Genomic DNA, 6,634 nt, shown 5'->3' with positions numbered 1-6,634 from the left:
GGATAGCCCTCGTGTAGCTTTGCGCGAAATTCAAAAAACACAAAACAAACAAACATCCACTGTCGTCATATTATACAGGAGGTTTGGAATCTCTTAGAGTTACGTTAGGACATTATTGTCTATCGAAAGATAAATAATTAAAATCATTTCTTTGGTGCACGTGCTCGTCTTCCCTGCGTATATTTATGCTTTTAAGTTGTTTTTTTCGGGAACAGGAAGTCTAACGGATCCAGTCTTGGTATGTAGTCATATATTTAATTTACCTGCATGACTAGCCCCACAGGAGCCTAGTGGTAGTGTTTGTTTGTGTTGTCACTGGAAAAGGGGCATCTAGAATAACTAATGCATCAACGTGTACTTGTCTTTGTTTGTTTTGTCAAATTTCGTGCAAAGCTACTCGAGGCCTATCCACGCTAGCCACTTCAAAAGAAGTGACAGACTAGAGGAAAGGCAGCTAATCAAAACTACACACCGCCAACTCTTGGGCTACTCTTCTACCAACGAATAGCAATATTAACGAGCATGTCCAATGATAGGTTTAAAACTCTTGACTCCGAAGATTGCAAGTCGAGCGCCCCAACCACCAGGCCATGCCAGGCTCCAATGTCTACTTCACTATTATCATTTGTCAAAATATCCTTTAAAAAAAAACAGAAGTCAAATACCCATTTATAAAGTAACGACAGCCGTGCCTAAAGAATGATGGGAGTATAGAAAGAGAAAAAAAAAGCATTAGTCGGAAGTCAATAAAGTGGACCAACAGCAAAAAAAACTAGCATTGTTGTTTTCTTTTCAGGAGCATGAAAGAATAGACACCAAATTAAAAACAGTTATGTGAGAATCCTACAGCTGTCTCGTGATTTCGAAATATATAGAGCAGTAATTTGATATATCTTTACGTGTACAACAAAATACGTTCAATATTTGGCTCAATGGTAACCTGCCAACTTTTGATATTTCCGATAACCTGGATTCTCTGTCACAACAACAAAATTCCCTTTTGATATCTGATTGCTATCGTTGTACGTTTAATATCCCAAAACAAGTTTCGATCAAGGGTTATTGTTTTTCCCAAAACCGTTTGACGAATTTTAAGTATAATGCATTTTACTCGAGATTCGCCAGTCTTTGAGTAATATAAATAAACCGGCATTCAGTTCAAGTTGTTTTCCTTCGTCTTCCTAAATCCGTTGTTTTTTCGTTGTTTCCTAACACGTTTGCGCAAAATCGAATATTATACGGTTCTTTGCTTGCACGCGGTTTATTCTTGGATGTTTCATTGTTACGTGTCAGATTTCAGTCAATACATATTTTACTTCCCCAGTAAAAGTCACTGTGATACTATAACTAAAAACCATTTCAGTTCCCAATGTTTCTTGTTTTCTTTTTGTATCAACCAAACTTGGACGCGGACTCAAAACTACATTTGCTATGTTTGTACATATATAATACACGATATGGATTTATCGGCATGAGTAGATTATCTTTTTAAAACAGCAGTTACATTACAAATAAAAAAAAAAAGCCACTGAATGTGCAGCCTTTTCACTGCCTCGACAGCAATGCGTGAAGTTGTCACGAATATATTAAACCGTGTTCTGTTTTCAATTGATCCGTCACGTGGGCCACAAAGGGAGTGGCTCACGTGTCACGCGAGGTATAGAATATGCTGAACGCGTAACTTTTTTTGTTGTCGGATATGAGTAAATGTGATATATAAATAAATCGATAGTTCTAAAGCTATCAAATACATAAATTGTAAATAGGAGAAATGTTAATCAACACTCTAAAACAATAATGATGAAATTAATATAAATCAAAAACACATTACAAAGAAACTCAAAATTCAAAATTAATTTGTCCATTACCAGCTCTTGTTGTCATCATTATTAAAACTCATAACGGATAATGTCTGTGGCCATAGCAACCAAACGTGTTGTGGACATCCCATCTATTAGACAAGATCCAAACGCCGATGTCAAACTAGCCACTAGCTGAGAAGAATCGGTTGAGGAGTTAAGTGCTTGAACACACAACATCTCAACTCCAACTGCTTTTCGCTTTCTGCAGCCAGTTGTGGGATGACGGTTACTCTTAATATTTAGATACAACCTTAAAGTAGAATTAAACCACCCTAAAAATTCTACAACGTAAAACTCCCAACCCCCACCCTTTTATTTAATCATCACAAAGTGATGTTAAGCAGAAGTAAAACCCTCACCTTAATAGTTTTTAATTCCCCCCCCCCCTTTCCATTGAAAATTTGTTCAAGTATAAGTATAAATAAACTGGGTGAGATGAGACAAGCCCAGTTGTCTGAAGTATACTGAACAAAACACTTACATATTTAAAGTTAGCTATTCATACGCCAAGGATGACCTTGAATAATTAACGACCTCTATGTTCTCGACATAAAAATATGGTACTATTTATTGACACAGTCAAATAATAATTAAGCAGTGGGTTATTTATTAGTATTTCAATGACCTTTAACATAGCCATAGCTAAGTATTTACCAGTGTAATATTGACCTTTGACATAAAGATATTTGAGTTATATATAATTATAATTATTTTTTGACCCCGTTAATAAAAGGTGGCGCATCAAAGTAATTTTGATAATCTGTGGGCAGAGCCAGCCTAGGACTCCTCGTCATATTGTTTTTAAAAGTGTAAAACGTAACGGTTGACCCAGTTAAGAACATATGTACAGTTTTCGTCACACATTTTTCATTGCCGAAATGCTAAGAGGGTCCCCTCGCTTTGGATCTGGTCCCTCATTGGCTAAGGCCGACTCACAACAACAACAACAAAATCGTTGAATCGTTTTTGTGAGTGTAAAACACTTAAATACACCATTTCGATTTTCGTTACCTCACTACTATAAAGGTTTGGTTTGGTTTGGTCTGATATTTCATTGGTGGTAGTGTCCAGGGTCACTGATGAGGAGTGGAATTCTCGAAACTAGGTCTTGCTCACAGACACCCCCCAATGAAAGTATTGATCATTCCAAGCTTTTACTTGTTGTTAAACAAATGTTTAAACAACTCTATTCAAAATCGTACATTAAGAAGTGCGACTTTATAAACATAGACAGGGGGTTACCTCACTAACCGACAAGTGACATGCGCTGTTTAAAATATCGATATCCTACCACACCCACAAAATACCTCCTTACCCCCCGCCCCCTCCAATGATAAGACCCTAGAACCGTGCCTGCAAGTGAGAGTTAAGAAGCAAAGATTATGTTAACGATACACAGATTAGTTGCCGCCCCCTAACTTCTGTGTTAAAGGTAACTCCATAATTTGGGATTATTGCTTTAGAACCTCTCCCCCTCTCCCTCCTTAGTGGCTCAGCGATAAGTTTAAGGAGCTTATAAGGCAAAAAAAAAAATTGCTCTTAAATACCCGCGTTGAGCAGGGCACAGAAAGCCAACTCATTGTGAAGGTTTGTGCTGAACAACAAACAAGTTATTTCTTCAGATGATGTAATTTTTCTTTAAGGCGAATGAAGAGCAATTAATTTTTAAAGTCTTTATGTTTGCGACAGAGATAAGCAATAGTGAAAACATCTCTCTTGTCTACAAGAGTAATTGTCTTCCTGTTTTAGTTTTCAGTGGTTACGGTACTTGTAAAGTTAAAGTAGATGGCGACACCGTCGACTGTTTGTGACAAAAATCTCTGGCTTAAAGGCTTCCGAAGGTCTTAATCCCCGAACGTATTTTAACGTGATATAATGGGCGTTAGATGACCATTATTATCGTCGATAGTAGCCTTTTGTGTTTTTGGAAGCAATTTCACCGTTTCGTTTGGTTTGTTTCGAATATTCGAGCAAAGCTACACAAAGGATATATGCACTGACTGACACAGAGAAGGCAGCAAGTCAACATTACCCACTGTCAACTCTTGGGCTACTTTAGTGGGATTTGACGGTCGCTTTTATAACGCACCTAAGGCCATATTTTGCGGAGCACGATTTTTTTTTTCATTTTTGTGGCAACGAACTCAAACCATCAACCTTTGGATACACATAAAGACACACTAGCCTCGAAGTCACGCCCGGCCCCAATCATACTGATTCATACAGTTGTAGTAATATGTTACGAAACGCTGTGAAGCTCCTACTCTATTGATTTAATGGATTAACCAGCCAATATTACGTTTACTTGCACTGTTCAGAGTATTTGATATTATTTTTTGAGGCTTATGCATAAGATAACTGAACAGGAAGATAACGTATCAAAATTTTTAGGAGATACCTTTTTACACTTAAACGTAATCGTGTAAGTTTTTTTTTTCCTGTCATTTAAAAAGCTAATTCCTAATGGCTTACTGCATCACTTTACGCTTCCCAACAAATATTTGTCTAGTAACAAAAGAATATTGTGCGGATAATGAATCTTGTAGAGGTATATTACAAAATATTATTTCTTTTTACAGGCCATCCAAGGGTCACGAGCTTCAAAGGAAATAAAACCAGTTAATGAAGATCTGTCTAGGTAAGTTAATAGTATCGATTGGGATATTTTCCATTCACACAGTTTCAAGAAGAAGCAGTCGTTTCTCGTCTGCTTTTTTTTCTATAACTTAAAGATGGTAGAGCCTTGAGTAAAAGAATAAAAACTTGAATTAAGCAAACCAAGTGTGTTTTATTACACACGTGAAAAGTTGTTCTTTCTCTCATAGTCCAGCCCAGCTGACGAGTTCTAGTGTTAAACGAGAGGTCTCCTGGCTGATAATAAATATTCATAGAATTAGACGGTTAGACACGCACGAAATAATTGTTTGATGCTAGGCCTTCTTTTTTAACTAGCATACATCATTAATTGTTTGATGCTAGGCCTTCTTTTTTAACCAGCACACATCATTAATTGTTTGATGCTAGGCCTTTTTTTTAACTAGCACACATCATTAATTGTTTGGTGCTAGGCCTTTTTTAACTAGCAGACATAATTAATTGTTTGGTGTTAGGCCTTCTTTTTTAACTAGCAGACATTATTATGCTTTATTTTTTAATTCTTTGCAAAAAAACAAAAACAGAATGAATAAAGTGTTCGCAAAAAAAAAAAGAACGAAGTTTAGAATAATTTGCTTTCAAACAATTGTCTTGTTGTCCTGAAGGCTAAGCATCTGAAAAAGATCTTATTTAGGCCTACAAACAATTGTCTTGTTGCCCTAAAGGTTAAGCATCAGAAAAAGATCTTATTTAGGCCTACAAAGCTTTTACTTCCATCCGCTTTCTTTCTTCGAACACTCAGTTTTCAGTACAATGAAAAGTTTAATAGATAGCAAACAACATAATTTATAAAGCATAACTCGTTATCTTGTAACGATTACTTCCCAATCGTGTGTAGTAAGTACGTCGAATTAAAAAAGGAGGGGATCACATGGGACAGTATGGCTTCAATGGTTTATAGAACGTTCGATTGACTAGAAAATTTCACTACTGTATAGTACTGAAGTAAAAACTGAATAAATAAGAAGTTTATTTAACAAAGACCAAAAGTTTTGTAAGACCTTAAGCTATTTGCATCTGCACTAAAGCTTATCGAATTAATTGAAGACGGGCACTTACTCTCTAAATTATAATAAAAGTAAGATTGAAATTAACTGCCCTTTCTCTTTATTTGTATTTTAATGACGTCAGAGAAGGTCTCCTTCAGTAAAAGATCGAACGAGTGATTACAAGATTAACCTTAATGTATTTAAAACAGATTTTGTTTTTTTTATTCAGTTTTTGCTTTTGATATTTATTCCGCTCGTATTTTATTCGTATCTAAGATCGATAAATCAATCGAAATCCTTTTGTGCAGACAAAATAGCTTATGTTGTTTTTCTAATCTCCATATTAAATTATACACGTCGAATATGCATTGTACGTCTCAATGGACTTGTATTATGTTTGCACAGTCAGTTCGTTAGGCTTAGCTCCGAGTACCAGTCTTTAAAGTTATTGTTAATTAATTTTAACTGACGTGGCCTAGTTCTTCAGTATAACTTAATTCTTCGCCTGTTTGAAATTTTAATTGGCTTATGTTCACAACCACGACTAAGATCTAGTCCCCCCCCCCCTTTAAAAAAAATCCAATTTTCTTTTGTCGTGTCAAACTAAAATCGATATTTTTTGCAGCTGTTTAGTGGCTCGAGACGGTTTTTGTTCCACAATATTAACTCAAAGCTACACAAAAGGCTTCCTGCGCATAGCTGTCACTAATTATATACTGATAGATTAGAGAGGAGGTAATTAGTCAACAGCACCTACCGCTAATTCTTTGGTTACTGTTGATTGATGGATTAGTGAAAATCTGCAGTCACTCTTGTAGACTACCCACGGCAACGGGCCGCGAACCATGGACCCTTCGATTCACATATCAAGCACATTATTCCGAAGGCCACACTGTACACGACCAAAGACAGAGAATAAAGATATTCTAATTTGTGTTTAGTAAAAATTTAGATTTTCAGAGCTGTCTGTAAATTTCAACGTTGTGGAATGTTGTATTTTCATTACCGATTTTTTAATAACTGCGGCAAAACACATTGCTGTAATATGTTGTTGTTTTAAACTTCCTTTGCTGGTTTGGTAAATTAGTATTCCTAAGTGTTGTGGAAGGGTCGAAAAAAGGTTTCTTT

The 6,634-nt window shown here is 36.0% G+C and overlaps 1 protein-coding gene across 1 annotated transcript in view; it reads left to right on the top strand.

Annotated features, from left to right (window-relative positions):
- Positions 1-3,962: 3,962 nt before the first annotated feature.
- The window catches only part of LOC106472144 (protein Shroom2-like), a 27,701-nt gene continuing 25,029 nt past the window's right edge, over positions 3,963-6,634 (top strand). Inside the window, exons 1-2 of the mRNA XM_022400741.1 lie at positions 3,963-4,093; positions 4,442-4,500. The gene's annotated coding sequence lies outside the window, so the exon portion shown is untranslated. The remainder of the gene's footprint in view (positions 4,094-4,441; positions 4,501-6,634) is intronic.

The sequence above is a fragment of the Limulus polyphemus genome, unplaced genomic scaffold (assembly GCF_000517525.1).
Source record: "Limulus polyphemus unplaced genomic scaffold, Limulus_polyphemus-2.1.2 Scaffold5117, whole genome shotgun sequence".
NCBI lineage: Eukaryota > Metazoa > Arthropoda > Merostomata > Xiphosura > Limulidae > Limulus > Limulus polyphemus.
Note: the sequence above shows the minus strand (reverse complement) of the source record. Positions and strands in the feature narration are given on the sequence as shown.